Source organism: Macaca thibetana, chromosome 5 (genome assembly GCF_024542745.1).
Source record: "Macaca thibetana thibetana isolate TM-01 chromosome 5, ASM2454274v1, whole genome shotgun sequence".
Taxonomy (NCBI): Eukaryota; Metazoa; Chordata; class Mammalia; order Primates; family Cercopithecidae; genus Macaca; species Macaca thibetana.
In genome coordinates, this window is record NC_065582.1 from 38,309,415 (window position 1) to 38,329,958 (window position 20,544).

General features: G+C 38.1%; 1 protein-coding gene across 1 annotated transcript in view; it reads right to left on the reverse strand.

Moving 5' to 3' along the window:
• Window positions 1–20,544, reverse strand: part of FHIP1A (FHF complex subunit HOOK interacting protein 1A) — a 263,721-nt gene that overhangs the window by 165,841 nt on the left and 77,336 nt on the right. Inside the window, exon 2 of the mRNA XM_050791560.1 lies at window positions 16,610–16,734. The gene's annotated coding sequence lies outside the window, so the exon portion shown is untranslated. The remainder of the gene's footprint in view (window positions 1–16,609; window positions 16,735–20,544) is intronic.

Sequence of the window (20,544 nt, forward strand, 5' to 3'; positions counted from 1 at the left end):
CTTTCTGTATTTTACCTTAAATTGAAGACTGCAAGGCTTCATCTTTTAATGAAGATACCAACAGGCAGAAAAACAATGAGGAGGAAGGGAGGTTGATGATGAAATCCCCCTAGACAGAGAATCAACTGTATTTCTTTTTTTTTTCTTTTTTGAGACAGAGTCTCGCTCTGTCACCCAGGCTGGAGTACAGTGGCCACAGAGTAAATATTTTAAGCTTTGCAAGATACATACATTCAATAGGCCTATTCTCGGTCTTTTCTTCCCAACTATTTAAAAATGTAAAAACTATTCTTAGCTAGTGGTCCATAAAAAACAGGTGACTGGCCAGATTTGGTTCACAAGCCATAGTTTGGGGAAATCTACATTAGACTAATTCCCACTCTTCAAATAGATATAGATGGCATATAGATAATGTCATAGTTAGCAAAATATGGATTTATTTAAAAGTATGATTAGAGTTTAAGTAACTTTCTATCAATATTATTTTCTCAGTTAAGAGATAACAGAATTAGAGGCAGAATCCTGTAGCATTCCAAAGTATGTTTTTACATTCTAAAGGCTTGCTCATTCTCAAACAGACTAAGGAAAACCACTCTAAAATGTTTACATGAATCTGCCTTTCTCCCGCTAAACACAATCTAAACCTTGCATTCCCATCCCCAGGTCCCAACATTCCCAGCTATATATTGTTGCTTTCAGGGTTTGTTTTTATTGTTTCTTTTTTAACTGACACTATTTTGGTTTATGTTGAACATGTTTTTCATACTTCCTCTCTTTATCTAGCATTCTGGAATACAGCCCTATAATTAATCTATTCCCGGCCAAGTGCAGTGGTTCATGCCTGTAATCCCAGGGAGGCCAAAGTGGGCAGACAGCTTAAGCTCAGGAGTTCAAAACCAGACTGGACAACATGGTGAGACTTCATCTCTACCAAAAATACAAAAAAAAAAAAAAAAAAAAAGCTGGATGTGGTGGTATGCTCCTGTGGTCCCAGCTACTAGGGTGACTGAGATGGGAAAATCAATCACTTGAGCCTGGGGAATGGAGAATGCAGTGAGCTGAGATTGTGCCACTGCACCCTAGCCTGAGTGATAGAATGAGATGCTATCTCAAATAAATAAATAAATAAATAAATAAATAAAATTAATCTATTCCTGATATAGGGTCTGTGAATATGAAATAGGGCAGTGGGACACTTTATCTTTGTTAAGGGTCAACTACATGAGAGAATTTGTGCACAATGTGCCACAATCTTCTCAGCTTTTTCCTTCAAAAACAAATATATATTCATATCAGGATTGCCCTGGAAATGGTGATGCTAAAAACAGCCACAGGACTACAAAAGGTATACCACAATCCAGCTACCAAATATGAGTATTTAAGCTTTTAAGCTTTGTGGTGCTTTTGTTTTTAACAGCTACAACAAATGCCACAGAAAGAAAGAAAAATATATATATAAAATATATATAATCTTTTGCTTATTTAATTTACTAGATTCCATTAGGTGAGATCTAAATTACTAGAATAAAAAGGAGGAAATGTCTCTAAACAAATGCAGGAAAACATGTCCAATATGTAAATCCCAAATCCTATAGGATACATCTGCCATGGGCTTATTCTTCCTTGATTAAAACATCAATATTAAAATTTCAGCTTTGATGTTCAGACTCTAAATAGCAAAGCAGCAGCTGATCATCAAAACAGTAGATATATTCTTTATTTTTAGCAGAATTTATTTTTAAATCATAAAACAATATATAATCATTGTAAGAAAAGAATATATAGGCCAGGCACAGTGGCTCATGCCTGTAATCCCAGCACTTTGGGTGGCCAACGCAGGTGGATCACCTGAGGGCAAGAGTTCAACACCAGCCTGGCCAACATGGCAAAACCCTGTCTCTACTAAAAATACAAAAATTAGTCAGGCATGGTGGCACATGCCCGTAATCCCTGGTACTTGGCAAGCTGAAGCAGGATAATCACTGGAAGCCGGGAGGTGGAGGTTGCAGTAAGCCGAGATCACACCACTGCACTCCAGCATGGGTAACAAGAGAGAAACTCCATCTCAAAAAAAAAGAATATATAGCAAGAAAAAAGATAATAAAAATCACTCATACCACCAACACGAGAGACAAACCATTTTTAAAACTTTAATATTTTTCTTTCCAGTTTTTTGTCTTTTCTTTATTTTTTTTTCTTTTTCTCGAAACAGAGTCTCACTCTGTCACCCAGGCTGGAGTGCAGTGGTGCAATCTTGGCTCACTGCAACCTCTGCCTCCCAAGTTCAAGCAATTCTTGTGCCTCAGCCTCCCGAGCAGCTGGGACTACAGGTGCATGCTGCCACATCCAGCTAATTTTTTATTTTTAGTACAGATGGGGTTTCGCCATGTTGGCCAGGCCGGTCTCAAACTCCTAACCTCAGATGATCTGCCCGCCTTCGCCTCCCAAAGTTCTGGGATTACAGGCATGAGCCACCGCACTTAGTCCCTTTCCAGTCTTTTTTCTATACTTTCTAATAATTTGATCAATTTTATAAAATCAGGAGCAATTTTATAAAATCAGGAGAGAGGAAGTCAAACTATCTCTGTTTGCACACAATATGATTCTATACCTAAGGAATCCCATAGTCTCTGCCCAAAAGCTCCTAAATCTGATAAACAACTTCAGCAAAGTTTCAGGATACAAAATTAATGTACAAAAAACAGTACCATTTCCACACACCAACAACATCCAAGCTGAAAGCCAAAGCAAGAATACAATGCCATGCACAATAGCCACAAAAAGAAAAATACCTAGGAATACAACTAACCAGGGAGGTGAAAGATCTCTACAATGAGAAGTCCAAAATCATCATTGTAAATTTCTCAGAGAAATCAGAGATGACACAAACAAATGGAAAAACATTCCATGCTCATGGAGAGGAAGAACAAATATTGTTAAAATGGTCATACTGTCCAAAGCAATTTACAGATTCAATGCTATTTCTGTCAAACTACCAATGACATTCTTCACAACATTAGAAAATAGTATTTCAAAATTCATATGAACCCCAAAAAAGCCCAAATGGCCAAGGAAATTCTAAGCAAAAAGAACAAAGTTGGAGCATCATGTTACCAGACTTTATACTACAAGGCTATAATAACCAAAACAGCAAGGTACTAGTACAAAAACAGACCATAGACCAATGGAACAGAATAGAGAGCCTAGAAATAAAGTCATACATCTACAACCATCTGATCTTCAACAAAGTTGACAAAAACAAGCAATGAGGAAAGGACTCCCTATTCAATAAATGGTGCTGGCATAACTGGCTAGCCATATGCAGAAGATTGAAGCTGGACTTCTTCTTTACACCATATACAAAAATCATCTCAAGGTGAATTAAAGACCTAAATGTAAAACCTAAAACTATAAAAACCCTGGAAGATAACCCAGGAAATACCATTCTGGATGTATGCCCTGGCAAACATTTCATGACAAAGGCACCAAAAGCGATTGCAAACTGCACATCAAAAGAAACTATCAACAGAGTAAATAGACAAGCTACAGAATGGAAGAAAATATTTTCGCAAACTATGCTTCGAACAAAGATCTAATATCTGGACTCTATAAGGAGCTTTTTGGATGAGTTTTTAGGGTTTTCTAAGTATTCGATTCTGTCATCAGTAAACAGTGACAATTTGACTTCCTCTTTACCAATTTGGATGCCCTTTATTTCTTTGTCTTGTCTGATTGCTCTGGTTAAGACTTCCAGTACTATGTTGAATAGAAGTGATGAAAGTGGGCTTCCTTGTCTTGTTTCGGTTCTCAGGGGGAATGCTTTCAACTTTTCCCCATTCAGTATAATGTTGACTGTGGGTTTGCTATAGATGGCTTTTATTACCTTAAGGTATGTCCCTTCAATGTTGATTTTGCTAAGGGTTTTAATCATAAAGTGATGCTGAATTTTGTCAAATGCATTTTCTGCATGTATTGAGATGATCATACAAATTTTGTTTTCAATTGTTTATGTGGTATATAAAAAAGAAAACTACAGACCTTTGTTAATGCCTATGTTGATTTCCTTGTTGACCCAAAGATCATTTATTGATTTGCATATGTTAAACCAATCCTGCATCCCTGGTATGAAATCCACTTGATCATGGTGCATTTATCTTTTTGATATGCTATTGGATTCAGTTAGCTAGTATTTTGTTAAGGATTTTTGCATCTATGTTAATCAGGAATATTAGTCTGTAGTTTTCTTTTTTTTTTGTTATGTCCTTTCCTGGTTTTGGTATTAGAGAATACTGGCTTCCCAGAATGATTTAGGGAGGATTCCCTCTTTCTCTGTTGGAATCATTTCAGTAGGATTGGTAGCAATTCTTCTTTGAACGTCTAATAGAATTCAGCTGTAAATCCATCTGTTCCTGGACTTTTTTTATTGGCAATTTTTTAATTACTGTTTCAATCTCACTAATTGTTATTGGTCTGTTCAGAGTTTCTATTTCTTCCTGGTTTAACATAGGAGGTTGTATATATCCAGGAATTTATCCATTTCCCCTAGGTTTTCTAGTCTGTAGCCATAAGGGTGTTCATAGTAGCCTTGAATAATCTCTTGTATATCTGTAGTATCAGTTGTAATATCTCCCATTTCATTTCAGATTAAGCTTATTTGGATCTTCTCTCTTCTTTTTCTTGGTTAAACTAATCTATCAATTTTGTTTATCTTTTTAAAGAACCAAGTTTTGTTTCATTTATCTTTTGCCTTTTCATGTTTGCTTCAGTTTCATTTAGTTCTACTCCAATCTTTATTTCATTTCTTCTGCTGGGTTTGGGTTTGGTTTGTTCTTGTTTCTCCAGTTCCTTGAAGTGACCTTAGACTGCTTATTTGTGCTCTTTCACACTTTTTGATGTAGACATTTAGTTGCTATGAACTTTCCTCTTAGCATCGCTTTTGCTGTATCCCAGAGGTTTTGATCAGTTATCACTATATTATCATTCAGTTCAAAGAATTTGTTAATGTCTATGTTGATTTCATTGTTGACCCAAAGATCATTCAGGAGCAGATTATTTCATTTCCATGTTGAGGGGTCCTGTTGGAATTAATTTCCAATTTTATTCCACTGTGGTCTGAGAGAGAGGTACTTGATATAATTTAAATTTTCTTTTTTTTTTTTTTTTTTTTTTTTTTTGAGATGGAATCTTGCTCTGTCACCCAGACTGGAGTGCAATGGCATGATCTCAACTCACTGCAACCTCTGCCACCCAGGTTCAAGCAATTCTCCTGTCTCAACCTCCCAAGTAGCTGGGACTACAGGCACACACCACAACACCCAGCTAATTTTTGTATTTTTAGTACAGACGGGGTTTCACCATATTGATGGGGCTGTTATTGAACTCCTGACCTCAGGTGATCTACCCGCCTTGGCCTCCCATAGTGCTGGGATTATAGGAATCTAATTCCAAAGTGGCTGGGATAATGCAACCGTGCCCAGCTCAATTTTCTTAAATTTATTGAGACTTATTTTGTGGCCTATCTTATAGTCTATCTTGGAGAATGTTCCATGGGTTGATGAAAAGAATGTATATTCTGCAGTTGTTGGGTGGAATGTTCTGTAAATATCTGTTAAGTCCATTCGTTCTAGGGTATAGTTTAAGACCACTGGTTTTCCGTTGACTTTCTGTCTTGACGACCTGTCTAGTGCTATCAGTGGAGTACTGAAGTCCCTCACTATTATTGTGGTGCCATCTATCTCATTTCTTAGGTCTAGTAGTAATTGTACATTTAGGAGCTCCAGTGTTAGGTGCATATATATTTAGAATTATGATATTTTCCTGCTGGACTAATTCTTCTATCATAATATAATGTTCCTCTTTGTCCTTTTTAACTGTTGTTGCTTTAAAGTCGGTTTTGGCTGATATAAGAATAGCTACTCCTGCTTGCTTTTGATTTCTATGTTTCCATTTGCATGGAATATCTTTTTCTACCTCTTTACCTTAAGTTTATGTGAGTCCTATGTGTTAGGTGAGTCTCTTGAAGACAGCAGATACTTGGTTGGTGGATTTTTATCCATTCTGCCATTCTGTATCTTTTAAGTGGAGCATTTAGGCCATTTACATTCAATGCTAGTATTGAGATATGAGGTACTGCTCTATTCATCATGCTAGTTGTTGCTTCAATACCTTGTGTTTTTTTCATTGTGTTATTGTTTTATAGGCCCTGTAAGATTTATGCTTTAAGGAGGTTCTATTTTGGTGTATGTTGAGGTTTTGCATCAAGATTTAGAACTCCTCTTAGCATTTCTTGTAGTACTGGCTTGGTAGTGGCAAGTTCTCTCAGCATTTCTCTGAAAAAGAGTTTATCCTTCATTTATGAAGCTTAGTTTCACTGGATACAAAATTCTTGGATGATGATTATTCTGTTTAAGGAAACTAAAGACAGGACCCCAATCCCTTCTGGCTTGTAGGGTTTCTGCTGAGAAATCTGTCATTAATCTGATAGGTTTTCCTTTATAGGTCACCTGATGTTTTTGCATCACAGCTCTTAAGATTCTTCCCTTTGTCTTGACTTTAGATAACCTGATGACTATGTGCCTAGGTCATGATCTTTTTGCAATGAATTTCCCAGATGTTCTTTGAGCTTCTTATATTTGGATGTCTAGATCTCTAGCAAGACTAGGGAAGTTTTCCTTGATTATTCCCTCAAATAAGTTTTCCAAAGTTTTAGATTTTTCTTCTTCCTTAGGAATACCAATTATTATGTTTGGTCGTTTAACATAATCTCAAATTTCTTGGAGGCTTTGTTCATTTTTTTAATTCTTTTTTTCTTAGTCTTTGTCAGATGGTTAATTCAAAGCCTTGTCTTCAAGTTCTGGTTCTTTCTACTTGTTCAATTCTATTGTTGAAACTTTCCAGTGTATTTTGCATTTCTCTAAGTGTGTCTTTCATTTCCAGAAGTTGTGATTATCTTTTGTTTACAATATCTATTTCTCTGGAGACTTTTTCATCCATATCCTGCATTGTTTTTTAAATTTCTTTAAGTTGGTTTTCACCTTTCTCTGGTGCCTCCTTGAGTAGCTTAATAATCAACCTTCTGAATTCTTTATCTAGCAATTCAGAGATTTTTTCTTGGTTTGGATTCATTGCTGGGTAGCTTGTGATCTTTTGGGGATCACATTCTGTCATATTACCAGAATTCCTTTTCTGGTTCCTTATTATTTTGGGAGACTGCTTCAGTGGAAAGATCTGGAACTCAAGAGCTGCTGTTCAGATTTTTTTTGGTCCCACAGGGTGGTCCCTTGACATGGTGCTCTCCCCCTTCCCCTAGATTTGGGGCTTCCTAAGAGACAGATTGCAGTGATTGTTATTGCCTTTCTGGGTATAGCCACCCAGTAGGCCTATTAGGCTCTGGCTGGTGCTGAGGAATGTCTGCAAAGAGTCCTGTGATGTGATCCGTCTTCAGGTATCCTAGGCATGGACACCAGCACCTATTCTGGTAGAAGTGGGAGGGGAGTAAAGTGGACTCTGTGGGAGTCCTTGGTTTTAGTTTTGTTTAGTGCACTGTTTTTCTCAAATGTTGGTTATGCTAGCTGTGAAGCTGTCACATAGACAGACTCAGGACCTCTGGTTAGCCAGGGTATTGCAGGTGGTGGAATCAGCTGTTGTTTTCTCCTTCTTTCGAGCAGGGTTCTGTTATGAGTTGCTATAATAACTTGAGGTGGTTGGTCTCCTGCCAGGAGGTGGTGCTTTCAAGAGAGCACTTGCTACAGTAGTAGAAGGGGGATATAACCTTGCCCTACATAGGCAAGGATAAGTGCTCTGCTTTCTCAGGCGATGGGCAGGGCCATAGAACTCCCAAGAGTTTATGTCTTTTGTCTTTGGCTACTAGGATGGGTAGAGGAAAAACATCAGGTGGAGACAGGGTTAGGTGGGTCTGAACTCAGACTCTCCTTGGGTAGGATTTGCTGCAGCCACTGAGGGGGATGGAGGGTAGTTTTCAGGCCAATAGAGCTATGTTCCCAGGAAGATTATGCCTGCCTCTGCTGCACCATACAGGTCATCAGGGAGGCAGGGAAAGTCAGCAATGACAGGTATCCAGCTCCCAGCAAGGCCAGTCTCGCTCCTGCCATGCCTGGATAACAGCACTGAGTTTATATCCAGCAGCTGGCAAGCAGGGCTGAGATCTTGCCCCAGGCTACAAGCCTCCCTGCTGAGAAAGCCAGCAGGGCTCTCAGGCCTTGCCCCTCCCCACCTGCCTGCACCTTTGGCTACAGCTTCCGCACTCGTATCTGCACTTCCTGTTCACTCCCCAACCCTAGATTCTAATCAGGAAAATTCGTGCTTAGTCAAAATTATTACAAAGTTCAGCTAGGAGTTTCCTTTACTCTGTGGCCCCTCCCCAATTCCGCTGGCTGCCTTCCCTTCCCCAAAGACACCTGTGAGATAAGGCCAGGAATGGCTTCCCTGGACTCTAGCTGAGGACCTGGAGTGCCTACAAGGCTCTTCCCACTACTTCTTCTACTTTTATATTTCACTCAGCTCCCTAAATCCGTCTCAGCTCTAGGTAAGGTTAAATCTCCTATGACCTGGATTTTCAGGATTTTCAGGTTCCCAGTGGGATGTGGGTGCAGAGGCAGACTTTTCCTCCTCTCACATGGTGGGAACTCACGTAGCGTTTGCAGCGGTAAGCTGCTTCTTTCAAAGGGTCTGTGAATTCTTTCAGTTTTCCTGATGTGTTCCTGTGGTGGTTCTTGGAGCAAAAGTTCACAATGTGAGTCTCCATATGCTGTTCTGTGTGTCTCAGTGGGAGCTGCCTGTTAATCCTGTCTCCTATCTGGCATTTTCCCACTCTCTCTCCACCAGCTAGAGTTATTTTACAAAGGTAGGAAGCATGTAGAATTGGTAGAAGTCAGTTGGCTCATTTAAATATTCATTGTTCTTTCATATAATCAATATTCAATACTTATGTTGGGTGATAGACACACAGAAATAAATAAGATGCAGCTCATGGTCTAAAAGAGGTAACTGAACAAACAACTAAAACAGTTTGATGAGTCAGATGAAAGGAAAATAATGGAATACTATGGCAGCATTTGCAATCCCATTACTGGGTATATACCCAAAGGAATAAGTTGTTCTGCCAAAAAGACACATGCACTCACATGCTAATCACAGCACTATTCACAATAGTAAAGACATAGAGTCACCCTAGGTGCTCATTAACAGTAGACTGGATAAAGAAAATGTAGTACATGTACACGATGGAATATTATGCAGCCACTAGGAAAGAATGAAATCACATCCTTTGCAACAACATGGATGCAGCTGGAGGTCATTATCCTAAGAGAATTAATGCAGGAACAGAAAACCAAATACCACATGTTCTCATTTATAAGTGGGAGCTAAATATTGTGTACACAGGGACAAAAAGATGGGAACAACAGACACTGGAGACTATTAGAGTGGAGAGAGAGGGAGGGGGGAAAGAGCTGAAAAATTACCTATTGGGTACTATGCTCACTACATAGGTGACAGGACCATTTATACTCCAAACCTTAGCATCGCACAATATACCCATATAACAAACCTGTACATATGGATAAAAGAGAAGCATTGTCCACAATGAATGACTGATTGTGGAGGAGCTACACTGGTGAATGCAGAGGAGTGTCATGATCAGAATACACTGGCCATAATATAAAGAAATGAATGGAAAGAAAACACCAATTATAGTGGTTGAGAAGAGAGATGATGAAGGCCTGGACCAGAACCCTTACAATGGAACGTGGAGAAGTGGAAGTGTGGTTTTAAGAGAGATTTAGTAGGTGAACTCAAGAGTCCCAAGCAGATATGCAGAGGGAAGAGAATGAAGTAAAGGATAATCCTAGATTTCTGGCTTGAGCTACTGAAAAAGAAAGGCAGCAAAGCACAGTAATTAGGACTACACGCTCTAGAAACAGACAGCCTGGTTTGAATTCCATCTCCACTAATTAATACTTTTGTGACCTTGAGATAATTTCTTAAACTCTATGTGGTTCGGTTTCCTTATCTATACGATGAGAAAAACAATAGAATGTATCTCAAAGGATTTTGTAAGGAATTACATGGAAGATCTTAGAATAGTGCCTGGCACACAGGAAACACATGATAAATGTTAGCTGCATTTGGTTGATGGTCGATGGTGATGCCATTCACCAATACAGGGAATATGAAAGAAGGCATGGATTTCAGGTGTGAAGAACAATGAGTTCAATCCCAGACATGGTAACCTGACCTGACTGTGGGACATCCAGGAGGCAGCTGCTATGGGGCTAAAGCTTAGGAGAGAGTTGTGGGAGTCGGATGCTACTTGATAAGGTGGATGCTAAGGTGATGTCTGAGCAAGTTCCTAGCCAACATGAAAAAGCAGGCCCTGAGGGAAGAACATGTGAGTGAGATGTGGAAAGAAGAAAAAGCTTGGAAATTTCCTAAATCCAAGGGATGAGCAGGGGAAAGAAAGACTGAAAAGAAGAGGAAGACTCACGAACGATTCTTCTAATAAAGTACCATAAAAACTAAAGAAAAAAACAAAAATATGAATGACATTGAGATGAGGAAAATATACCATCATCCATAGGGAACAGGCTTAGAGATAAGAAATAAAGGGCAAGAACAAAAGATACATCTCAATAAAAAGTGGCATTCCCTAGAATAGTGTTTTAAAGTTTACTATTTGAAAGAATTACCTAGAAGAACTGCATAATGAAATCCCCAAGTTTATAAGGGCCAAAGGCTCTTTTCCTTATCAAGAAGGAGAAGCCTCAGAAAATTGTTATATAGTAGGCAAGAAAATATTTTTCTTTCTTTTTTTTTTTTTTAAATGGAGTTTCGTTCTTGTTGCCTAGGCTGGAGTGCAGTGGCACGGTCTCGGCTCACTGCAACCTCTACCTCCCAGGTTCAAGTGATTCTCCTGCCTCAGCCTCCCGAGTAGCTTGGTGTAAATTACAGGTGCCCGACACCACGCCCGGCTAATGTTTGTGTTTTTAGTAAAGATGGGGTTTCACCATGTTGGTCAGGCTGGTCTCAAACTCCTGACCTAAAGTGATCCACCTGCCTCGGTCTCCCAAAGTGCTGGGATTACAGACGTGAGCCACCGCAACCGGCAAGAAAATATTTTTCAAGGAAAGAAATCAGAACATAATCTGGCTTCAGCCAAAAATAATCCAGAATGCATTTTGCAAATAAATTTCTGGCCCCAAGTTTTCAGTAACTAAACCCAAAGAGCCATTTTAAATCACATCAATTTTGGGCTTAAAGAAAGTGACAGACATCCATTTAATCCAGATCATAGATACGAGAACTACTTTGGAGAGTTTGTTAAAATGCACATAAACTGAGTTATCCAAGACCTACTGAATCAAAATCTCTTGGTATGCAGTCAGGAAGAATTCTCTGCTTCTTGAAATGTCTAAAACAAGGTTACCAGATGATTCGTGTGTGCACAGTTTGAGAACTCCTAATGTATCTGCTCAGGAGACCAACGACAAGAAAAAATAAATGGCTTGCACAATAGCACATATCAGAATCACCTAGAGCAGGGGTCCCCAACCTCCGAGACTCAGACTGGTACCAGTCTGTGGCCTGTTAAGTACCAAGCCTCCAAGCAGGAGGTGAGCAGTGGCTGAGCATTACTTCCTGAGCTCCACCTCCTGTTAGATTAGCAGTGGCATTAGATTCTCATAGGAGCGCAAACCTTATCGTGAAATGAACATGTGAGGGATCTAGGTTGCACGTTCCTTATGAGAATCTAACTAACACCTGATGATCTGACGTGGAACAGTTTCATTCTCAAGCCACCCCTCCCCATCATCCATGGAAAAATTGTCTTTCACAAAACCAGTCCCTGGTGCCAAAAGGTTGGAGACTGCTGACCTAGAGGGCTTGTTAAATATAAATTTCAGCCAGGCACAGTGGCCCACGCCTGTAATCCCAACATTTTGGGAGGCTAAGGCAGGCAGATTGCTTGAACCCAGGAGTTCAAGAAGGTGGGGCAACATGGTGAAACCCATCTCTACAAAAAATGCAAAAATTAGCCAGGCATGGTGGCAGGTGCCTGTCATCCCAGCTACTCAGGAAGCTGAGGTGGGAGGATCGATTGAGCCCGGGCAGCCAAAGCTTCAGTGAGCCAAGAACGTGCCACTGCACTCTAGTCTGGGCAACCAGAGTGAGGCACTGTCTCAAAAAAACAAAAACCAAAAACCAAAAAACAAAACTCTGAGCTCCACCCTCTGAGCTTCTGATTCAGTCCAAGAATTTACATTTCCAACAAGTTCCCAGGTGAAGTTTGCACTGTTCATCTGGGGACCACACTTTGAGAACCTCTAGTCTAGACTAGAGTTGTTAGACTTTTCTCTGAGTACATCAGTTCAGTGTGGCACTACATACTTAAAGACCAAGACAAGGGTATTTCAGAAAGGATGTTAAAAATGAAACGGAAAACATGACCAAACATAAATTATACATATTTATTTTAAGCCATTCTGGTCAATTAGAACAGAAAAAAAAAAAAAAGCTGGAAAAGATCCAAACTATGCTAGAAAGAAATTATAAGGGTCATAGAATATGTGAAGAGACCAAAATGGATGAATTAATTAAAAAGACTAAATTTACAAAAGAAGGCAGAGATAGATTATAATCTAAAAATTGATAAAATTATGAAAAGATATGTGCAAAATGAACAAATTTCAGATTTACAGCGTTATGCAGGTGGTTTGATTATTTGACCCAAACACGTCACTTATGGGGTATCTTTTTATGTTATTTACTAAAACAGTTTTGGGGCTAGATTTTTTTTTTAATTTATTTATTATTATTATACTTTAAGTTGTAGGGTACATGTGCATAACGTGCAGGTTTGTTACATATGTATACTTGTGCCATGTTGGTGTGCTGCACCCATCAACTCATCATTTACATCAGGTATAACTCCCAATGCAATCCCTCCCCCCTCCCCCCTCCCCATGATAGGCCCCTGTGTGTGATGTTCCCCTTCCTGAGTCCAAGTGATCTTATTGTTCCGTTCCCACCTATGAGTGAGAACATGCGGTGTTTGGTTTTCTGTTCTTGTGATAGTTTGCTAAGAATGATGGTTTCCAGCTGCATCCATGTCCCTACAAAGGACGCAAACTCATCCTTTTTGATGGCTGCATAGTATTCCATGGTGTATATGTGCCACATTTTCTTAATCCAATCTGTCACTGATGGACATTTGGGTTGATTCCAAGTCTTTGCTATTGTGAATAGTGCCGCAATAAACATACGTGTGCATGTGTCTTTATAGCAGCATGATTTATAATCCTTTGGGTATACACCCAGTAATGAGATGGCTGGGTCATATGGTACTTCTAGTTCTAGATCCTTGAGGAATCGCCATACTGTTTTCCATAATGGTTGAACTAGTTTACAATCCCACCAACAGTGTAAAAGTGTTCCTATTTCTCCACAGCCTCTCCAGCACCTGTTGTTTCCTGACTTTTTAATGATCGCCATTCTAACTCGTGTGAGATGGTATCTCATTGTGGTTTTGATTTGCATTTCTCTGATGGCCAGTGATGATGAGCATTTTTTCATGTGTCTGTTGGCTGTATGAATGTCTTCTTTTGAGAAATGTCTGTTCATATCCTTTGCCCACTTTTTGATGGGGTTGTTTGTTTTTTTCTTGTAAATTTGTTTGAGTTCTTTGTAGGTTCTGGATATTAGCCCTTTGTCAGATGAGTAGATACCTGACTTCAAACTATACTACAAGGCTACAGTAACCAAAACAGCATGGTACTGGTACCAAAACAGAGATATAGACCAATGGAACAGAACAGAGTCCTCAGAAATAATACCACACATCTACAGCCATGTGATCTTTGATAAACCTGAGAGAAACAAGAAATGGGGAAAGGATTCCCTATTTAATAAATGGTGCTGGGAAAATTGGCTAGCCATAAGTAGAAAGCTGAAACTGGATCCTTTCCTTACTCCTTATACGAAAATTAATTCAAGATGGATTAGAGACTTAAATGTTAGACCTAATACCATAAAAATCCTAGAGGAAAACCTAGGTAGTACCATTCAGGACATAGGCATGGGCAAAGGCTTCATGTCTAAAACACCAAAAGCAACGGCAGCAAAAGCCAAAATTGACAAATGAGATCTCATTAAATTAAAGAGCTTCTGCACAGCAAAAGAAACTACCATCAGACTGAACAGGCAACCTACAGAATGGGGCTAGATTTTTATTCAAAGCCACTTTTGAAAATGGTTTCCCACTGGCTCCCCACACAAAGCCAGGGAAGCCACAGAGAAACATTCCTCACTCACCATCCCAATTCTGCATGACTCAGACATTCTCGGCATTAAATTAGAAAGGACAGCCTTCTAATGCTGCCATAACTGCTATTCTTTTCTCATGTAGACAACTTTTAACCCTGAAATAGCATATTCAAATATACAATTCTCTCAACAGCTCAGAATATCTGTAATTCCCTCTATCCACCTGCTATTTGTCTCACTGTTCTGAGAACACATCCAAATTTCATAACAGATGAATTCTACTGACAGCCTCTCCTCAGGACTATCATACACATTTTGCATCATACTGTCTTCAAGCTTCCAGAGTCCATCTTCAAACACATCTTCCACTTGGGTGGTTCTTGTTATGCTACCTTTAGTATCCAGCATCATTTCCTCAGAAGAAATCAATACACCCAACTGTTAGATCCTTTCATTATCCAAGTCAGTCCTACAACCACCTAAGCTACTCCCTCTACCTTCTTAGTATCCTTGCCAGGTCTTCCCGTTTACATATATTTGCTTTTGTACTCTTCACATCCCACTCCCAAAGTCTCCTGCACAACTCAAAATAACCTCACATCTAAGGCAACAATATTTGGTTTCTGACCTTTTCCAAACCAGTATAAATATCATTCTATCACTCATGCTGCTTTCTAGAAGAGGCAAGAACATGTTCCAAACACCTTCTGCTGTACAGACAGGTGAATGGTTGTAAATTATTCCCAGGATTCATGAGTGGCTAATTTTTTATCATAAGACTGTTAATTCTGCTTAGGACCTTGAAATTAAAGCTCCCTTAAACATCAGAGGATCTCTCATTGGTTGGAGTTAACTGGGAAAAAGCCCTGTAACAGGGGATACACACACACATTCCGACCTTAAGACCAAAACTCAGAGTTCATCAGAGTCAAATCCCAAATTTAAAAAGTCATTACCCAATGAATGACTAACATAAAACTTAAACATAGGCTCAATGCCTATTAACAATTATTAAATCTTAGTCTAAAATGAGCTCCAAATTTATGCAATACCACTTTGTTCCTGAAATATCTTAATTAGAAACAGAACTTCATGAGAATTCCTACACGGACATAAAATAGCTATTTATGATTATCAGCTTTTCTTTTCCTTATCTTAAACTGTCTCTAAAATGATAGACTTGGAAGAGTAGGGGGAAGGGAAGGTTAGGGAGAGATTTCTTAAAGGACACAAAACTATAGCTAGATAGTTAACTAGTCATTCTACCATGGTATAGAACAGGATAACTTATTCCTCTTATCTACCTCTAATTTTGGATCTGTTAACAAATCTTTCCCTAAGCCTCCCTTCCCCACACTCTTCCCAGAAAAGCACACAATCATAAATAGCTGTTTTGTGTCTACACAATAACTTGCACTAAATTTTTTAAAATACAATGATCCTAGGTAGGGGTCTGATTTTACTGGACCAGAATGTCAATCTCTGTTGACATTCACTTGCAATAATGCAGATTCCCAAGTCCTGCCCCTACCATTCTGATTCTGATTTTGACACACTAGTTTCAGGCCTACTAATATGAAATTTTTAATGTGCATTTTAAACAAGCACTCTAGTAACACTTTGGGAAATATTGCAAAACACCCCCCCACCCCCACAAGAAGATCATTTATAAGAGGCAAATTATAAAGCCTTAGAGGTATATCTAGTAAGGAAGTTTCTGATTAACATAGGAATTCTTCTACGGTACTAACAGATTGACTTACTGATTTTAATAAGAAAGAATATCAACATTTATACAGTCAAATAAATCGTATATGCCTCTGTAAATTATGAAGCCTGATCAATTATTTTAACAATACTACCATTGCTTGAAACTCAGAGTCACTTCTTAAAATTTATTTTCAATACAGTGTATGAGTCTTCAAATTACAAATTACAAAAAGGAAAATTGGTTTCCTTATGTTATTGCTCCTTCTTGGTTTTGATCAAAATTAGAGAACCCCAGGTATGATCATCACCCAAGCTCTAAATGAGTTTAGACTATTTTCTAAGTATATCCTTACAAGGTTGATATCTGCCACTAGAGAAAACAAGATGCTTAGAAGAATGCTACCAGAGGGTCAAGATGCAGTTCTTAAGAAAAGATTTTTTTAATGCTTTGCATAGAGGATAGAGTATAGCCTCTCCCTAAGACATTTTAAACAAGACAATGTTCACTTGGATGTGTAAGTTCAAGTAGACTTGCTTTAAAAAAAAAAAAAAAAAAGTATAACATATTACTGAGCACTACTGAACACATGTCAATAATAATGAGAAAAGAAGACATTACCTGGGGCTGCTGTCTTCAATAACCTACTGCTGGGTTGTATTTGCTCACTTCACTCTTCAGAGGAGCAGAAAGATTTCTCTAACATTTAGCTCTGCTGGAAACCCCTAGAAGAAGACTTTAAAAATCTGTGAAGAGGAATAAAAATAATAATTAATAAACTGCAAAATCCAATCTGAGTATCTCTACTTTTTCTCTGCTCCCGTTTACCACTACATGTTGTACACTGAGTGGGTTCTCCCAGTGTGCATTTGTCTTCACCATAAAAAAATAAATAAATAAGCAAAAAGCAAATATTTATTTAGAAATCTGAATGCTAGCCAAAAATGAGAAACTCCTGCTGGGTAACAGAAAATAGAAAAGGATTCTTCCATCTTATAAGATATGTCAAACAATTATGTGCTTCTTTTAGGAGTGAAAAAAAGTGTGAAAGTAAATCCACATCCATGGGTCAACAGCATCATATTAAGATAATAATGATAGCATAATATAAAATAGCAAAGAAAGGAGCACAAAAAACTTTTTATAAACAATTTCAAAAAATGTACAATATTCCCAAATATTTCCGAGTAACTCTGACCTCTCTAGATACTGACACTCTGACCTCTCTAGATACTGACAATTCAAAGTTCAGGTTTTTGCCACCCAATGGGCAAAGTCTACTTTGGTCTTAGACACACATCTCCTATCATCAGGTCTAACTGGCAAGATCAGATGTGTCACTTAATGCCTATCCTACAACCAGAAAAACATGAGCTTGAAGAGAAGTAAGCTGGGAAATTATCCTACCTGGGAGAAACACAGAACAAAACCTAGAGGTGTCCAAGAGAGCAATAAGAACATCTAGAGAGTCTAACCCTTAGCAGTTAGCCAGAATCTAACATAAATACTAAACAAAACCACAAAGCCACTATTCGGCATCACAATAAGTGGAAGCCAGAGAAAATGTCCAAGAGAGTACATTTTTTAAGGAAATCATAAATACTATACTTAAATTTAAAACACAGAAACAGGCTGCTATGCCTACGGAGTAGCCATTCTTTTATTCCTTTACTTTCCTAATAAACTTGCCTTCACTTTACTCTATGGATTTGCCCCCAATTTTTTCTTGCGTAGGTACAAGAAGCCTCTCTTAGGGTTTTAAAAAAATAAAAAATAAACATGGAAACAATTTAAATGCCAATAACTGAGGAAGTCAGTTTGTCACAAACTGTACATTTGCCACAACCACATAATTTACTTAATCACAATTCTGTCGGCCATTAAAAACTTTTTATTCCATAATATGTATATATAAATATACTTCAAAACATCAGGCTGTACATAATACATACAATTTTAGGTCAATTTTTTAAAGTAATTTTTAAATAAAAAAGAAATATGTTATGAGTTATAATAAAATGGGAAAATGTAGTTTATAATACAAAGTGGAAAGAAAAAGCAGAGTACAATGTTGTAATTACATATGATCACAACTACTTATGCAAAAGAAAAAAATAAGATGCAATCTCTTCTGATATACTTACAAATAATAGGTAAAATAGTTCCTATCTTTAGATGGGTTGAGGGGAGCAATTAAAGTCAGAGCCCTGTACAACAAATATGTCTTTTTGAAATCTCTATACAGCCATGATTTCTCAAGCCCCAAAGGGTAAGCCACTCATTCACATAATTTTTCTGTAATAGTCCAATATAATAAAAGATGGCCCTAGAAGTCTTTACAAAAGGTGTTGTGTATGTGTGTTTAACCTATGTGTGTATGTGTGTCAAAGGCTTAGAATGTACCTTTTCTTATAACAAATATTTTGTGAAAAGAAAAAAATGGGGGTAGGAGGACACAATGTGACCTAAATCTTCAAAACTAGACACAGGAGTAACAGTGGCCAGGCATGAGAAGAGTGGAGTATGAAAAGTAAAGGATAACGTTCTGCATGCAAAAAACAAATTCTTCATATTCAAATTTCCTCAATACCCTCAAATCAGCCTTCTTCGCTCTAATCAATTAATCATTTATTAACCAGCTGGGAACTACTAGTTCCTCATAACAAAATCTCAGGCCATTTAATCGCAAGGGGTTTTACAAGTAACAGAATTCTCCTTTTTCCATACCCCACATGAACAGTTTTATCATCACGTGCTGGAGAGATACAGGCTCTTTTACCTCCTCTTAAGAATTACAGATTGCTGCCAGATGCTCTTCAGGTGATTTCAAGGCTTTTTCATCTTGCAACTTGTGAATTATGAAAGGGCATCCCTAATTCATGAGAAATACTTCTCCCATCTCAGTGTCCATTATCATATATCCTCCCCTTACACTCTACAATTTTAGGCACTCGCACACATATGCTTTTACTTAGGTAATAAGGCATTGCTGGGTATCAGTTAAGGGCTTTACTAAGAACCACTCTTATATTTTACCATCATGATTCCGCCAGCAGCAACGCTTCATGACTTCAAAGGAAGCCAAGTCCTTTGACAGTAATGCACAGAATGACATGGAAAGCAAGGTTAAATGGAACTCAAGTAAATTGAAAGAATTCTCTTAAAATTCACGGTTCTTGATAATTCTCTTGGTTGTCATCTCATTTAAAAACAAAATATGTCTCCTGCTAAAAAGGGGAGAAGTTGGCAGTTAACAATTCAGTCATACTCAAATCTCTCCCCAGGCAAATGCTTGCCTTCTAACAAAACATTCTACCTCCACATAATAAAATCAAATTCAGGCTCACAGTCCTTCTGTGTAATAGCTATATCACATCCCTAATTTCAACAGAGGAACAAAATTTAAAGCTCATTTCCAAATGGCATAAATTCAGTGAATTTAGACCTCTACTATGTCAAGTTCAGAAATATGCTAATAGGCAGAGAGTACACAAAAGCACAGCAAAACCACCAAATGAACACTTTGTTGGGGTGGTGAGAATTAATATCCACATCATGGATTTCTCCATACACTAGAGAAACAAATGGGGGTGGGGTGCACATTTATACAGGAGGTGTGGATTATCCATAGCATTGTATTAATTGATCTGTAATATAATCAAACGCTTTCCTGGAGGATAATTAACCAACCAACCAATGAAGAGAGAAGTTTCAAACAATTCAACAAGTTTTCAAATACATGAAGCTGACTATGAGCTAATTATTGAATAATTTCATTCTCAAAAAGGATTGAACTGGGACAGGTAACACATTACATTCACATGTGGAAACTCCCATAGTAGAACAAAATATTCTACACAGGTCTACAAACTTCACTGATTCCATTAAGCACGCTAATAATAACTTAAAGTCTTAAAATGAATGAACCCATACTGATCACTTAAATGCAATCCCTGAGTTTTACAGAGGATAAAACTGAAGCACAGAGATGATGAGTGACCTGTTCAAAATTAAGTTGTGGTAAAAGATGAAGACAGAGGTAGAAGCCATGTCTTCTAAGCCTCACAGTAATACTGTCTTCTCCACATTAAGCTCACAATTCCTCAACAATGTATGTATCCATTAAGTTGATTTCATTCCTCCTCTCAACAGTAAACCTTCTAAAGCTTTAGGAAAAGTTGAACCAAATGAAGCTTCAATCTTCAATTTCCATTCAATCAATCCCTAAGATTTCACATTAATTACATACAATTCATTTTTACCCAAGAAACTCAGTGTAATTTGGGTGACTTTGGGAGGGTCTCAACTACAAAACAAATTCATGAATTGGTGCACACCACAAGGGAAGGAAAAAAAGCAGGCAGAGACCACAAGTATCTTAGAAATACACCAAGAATACTGACTTATTAAAATGAATAATGAAGGTGAATGAAACCAAATTCTAGTATTAAAGCGATGTTTCCCGATGTGACAACTACTCATAAGGTGGTTTTTTTAAGTAGTCATTGTTTAAGGTTCTGTAGTTAAATAAATTTGGGAAAATGCCACATTCTAAA